Here is a 4,123-nt window from a genome sequence, read left to right on the forward strand (position 1 = left end):
AGATAAGTAATATTTTAAATATTAATACTGCTACTTTGGAAAATAAAGGGTTTAATTATATTATTTCTAATTATTTTGATTTGGGCATTTTATGAAAAATAATTTGTAAAAGTGATGAGAAAATAATATTTTCTATATACAATTAGTGTTGGATTTAATTTGAGTTCAATTACTATATTATTCCCAATTTTATGTGAAATTACTATAATTCCCCTTACCCTAATTTTGGCATACCCTTTCCCCCAATCCCCCCTTCATGCTGCGCAGCCTCAAACCCCTTTCTTCACTGTCCTTGCTGCGCAGCCTCTACGCTGAACCCTCACACACATTGTTCTTTGAGAAACCAATGAAGAAAAAGAAAGGGGTAGAGGGGAGGGGTTCCACGGAAGCCGAATGGGGAAGGAGGCCGCTGCCCGATCCGCGCCACCGTTGCCCTCACCAACGCCGCACGAGGAGCTTCCATGGCCACTACTGTCAAGCTCACAGGTGGAAGAAGCAGAGATGACGTGAGGAAGAAAGGGAGCCATCGCGCTCTGCCGCCGCGAGCCCCGTCGCACCCTGCGCCGCCGAGGGTTCCGTCCTTGTCAGATCCGTAGTTGTCCAGCCATCGTCTTTCTTCTCGCGCCGCTGACTAGCTCGCCGCCGCTGCTGTTGTGTTCGCGCCGCCGCTTCTGTCCTTGCCGTCATCATCACCATCGGTGGAAGAGAGAGAGAGAGCTCGCGTCAGAGACTAGGGAGACGTGGTCTGAGCTGCTACTGCCACCGTCACGACTAGTCCGCCGGCGCCACTTCTGGGGGTCGTCGCCGGTCTACGCGTCGCCGCTGTGCTCCTTGCTACAATGCTGCCGCTGAGTGCCGGCGAGAAGGAAGCCGCCGGGTCGTACAGGGGAGAGGAGGCATAACCACGCCCAGCCACCGCCGTTTCTGCCGCCAAGAAACCCCGCTGTGCCTCTGGTTGCCGGGCCTGGCTCCATTTTGAACCGCTGCTGTTGGGTAAGCCTTACCCTGTTTCCGATTCCCTCTTGTTCCATCAATTCATTCCTACCTAGAAGCATTGTTGCTGACACTAGTTGTATTAAATAAAATGGTTATAGTAAGTGACATTGTCGCTGCCTTTACTGGAGATGGTTGCTGGCTCTGTTTGGAGATTTATGTTACAACTAGTATTCGTTTTGGGGACTGCTTCATCTGTTGCTGGAACTACTAACGGAACCATCGCTGAGGCTTGTATTCTTTGGTTCAGTCAGTATTCTTTAGTTACCGTAAGTACCTCTGCCTCGAAACCTTGTCAGTTCATATCCCGTGTTGCGTTTTAAGGTTTTCGCAATAATAATGTTTTCTAGGAATTAAGCTATCGGAGCCACATGTTGCGCGTAAGGGTTGTAATTGCTGCTGCGAAAGTGAACAAAGATGTGATGCGAGCTATCGGTAACTTCGGGTTGATAGAGACTTCCGGTGACGCGTTTGGGTTATGGAATTTGCGTTTTGAGGTAGGGGCGCTTTCCAAAAACTATATTTTATATGTTGGAATTATTACATATGGATACTGATGTGAGACAATGTATTTGGTGATTGTATCAGCCTTATGTATTGTTTGATTGTCTCTAATGATTATGAATGTTGTTTGGCTGGATTGTTGTGTGGTTTTGTGAAACGAAATGCTTTTGAAGTTGATTCTTTTAAAGCTTTGAGATTGAGTTTAATCCTTTGGAAATTGATTTGAGTTGAATGGATTTTCTTAAGAATGTGAAAAATAGAATACACTCTTGAATTCAGCCTAGCTTGCTTTAAATGATCTGGTTTTTGATGAATGATTGTTACTGAACCATTTCTTTGAAACTTTAGAACTGAGTTTATTCAACTGATAATGATTCGATTTCTAAAATAGTTTTCTTGGAATATGGAATTGAGATGATTGTTGGATTTGGCTTGCCTTGAACTGATTTTGGATTTTGGGATGTTGAAAAGGATTGTAAAATGGTTTAGTTGGGACCCAAACCGGGTGGCAAAGTCCAAGTTTTAGGGGAGGTGCTGCCGAAATTTCTATAAAATTCGAGTCTTTATTGAAATGTTGTCTGGAAAATGATGAGTTAAAGACTTCTACTATTTTATTTGAATTATCAAGAAAAGGATGATTCATGCTTTTGAAATGAATTATTAAAGAGGAAATTGTGATTTAGTCTTGCTTCTTAAGAAAGGTATTGTATCTCTTTCAGGAGGGAGTTATATTAAATGAGACTTATGTTTTAAAGCTGTTTTTAAATGTGACAAAGGCAATGCCTTTGAATTTGACTTGAGGGTTTCAATTAGAGGAGTTTCAATGACTTTGAAAGAACCTGGATGTCTATTGACAAGTTTCATTTTGAAATGTTTTGAGAAATATTTTAAGTACTCTTTAAATTCTGAATTCTTGCAAGACTAAAACAATTTTGAACAGTTGAAACGTTCTAGAATTTATCATGGGGGTTGAAGTTGGTTTTGCCTAAGTAAAGGAAACAGCTTCTTTTACGTGACTCGGTTTGGCTTAGATCCTATTTTATTACTCAAATCGGAAAGCCAATGTTTTAATAATTTTAAACGAATTTGGCGAAATGAGTTATGTGATTCTCCCCTAAAGACTTGGGACTTGCCGAGAAACTTTTGTTATAAAATCCCATTGTTGGATGGGTAATTTTGAATATCTCAAAGAGATTTTTAACTTGCCATGATTATGGAAGTTTTGGAAAGAGGGTGCCGAGAGTGGCATTGTTTTTAAAAGGGGAATTTACCTTGAGTAAAAGTGGCTTATGAGCCTGAGATGATTTAAGAAATGAGATCTTTAAAGCCAAGGCTGAAAAGAGTTGAAATTTGATTTCAAAGTGAAATGACTTGAGAAAAGTGATTTCATGGCTTAAATGCCGGTTTTATGAATTTGATGATTTTGAATGGTGGAAGTGCTGTTTTTATTATGGGTCGGAATGGCTGTGTATGATTATGAATATTGGCTGGTTCTGGATTGAACCGTGAGCCGGATGGCTGAGATGGATGTTGATCAATGGCTGAGAATGAATGCATATATGCTGAGATATTGATAATTGTGAATGTTTGCACTTCCACTATCGGAGATGAGGGTTTCCCTGGGAGGAAGCAGTGACTAGCCACCACGTGCTCCAGGTTGAGACTCGAAGCTCTTTTGACCCTATGTCGTAAGTGTGGCCGGGAACTATGAAAGCCCTGGATGAGCTCGCCCCCGTGAATATACACCTGTAAGGGTGTTGGATTTGGATCATGATTATGATCAAGTTTATATTGAGTATAACTCGAGTTGGGGATGCGCGACAGAGGGACAGTCCAATGGTTAGCTACCAGGACTTGTCGGGTTGGCTTTATAATCGACAGATGATATCATCAGCCACTAGGAACAGGCATGCATCATGTGCATCTATGTGACATTGTTTGGGTGTGCATATTGTACTTGGTTTGCCTTTGTGATTAATTGCTAATTGTTCTACTTGATGTAACTATTTGTTTGTGTTTGAACTTCATATCTGTGTTTGCAACTGGGACTCTGTTGGATTGTGGTGATTTGGTTGATAGTTGGATTGTTTGGGCCTAGGGCCATGGTTGAAATGATATGGACCGATAGTTAGTTTCGGTTTTGTGTTTCTGATTTGGAAAGTATAAAAGGCTATTTTGGTTCAGCATAGATAAACCTTTTTGAAAGGCTTTTGAGTTTTTGAGAATTGAACGGTTCCTCTTTCAGAAAAGATTTCCGACTTTACTTTTATTGTAAACTGTTGTTTTTGAAAAGAGGCATAAGACGGTTATTAATCACTGGTACGGTTTATCTTCACGTATCCTATTACAGTAATTCCCAAAAACCCTCTACTGAGAACCCTTTCGAGGATGATGTTCTCACCCCCCTACATTTTTCCCCTTTCAGGATATGGCGCAGAAGTTACGAAGAGTTTATTTAGTTGTTGTTGAGATGCTCTGCATTGCTTTAGATTATTATTTATTGTACCCTCGCCTTTATCTTGATACATTCTGTAAGAGGGATAGGAATTGTATTGGGTAATGCTTGTAATATTATATATATATATATGGATGTACTCTTCATGAGTTTTTGTAAGTTGTATGGTAT

This window comes from Arachis ipaensis, chromosome B10 (genome assembly GCF_000816755.2).
Source record: "Arachis ipaensis cultivar K30076 chromosome B10, Araip1.1, whole genome shotgun sequence".
NCBI lineage: Eukaryota > Viridiplantae > Streptophyta > Magnoliopsida > Fabales > Fabaceae > Arachis > Arachis ipaensis.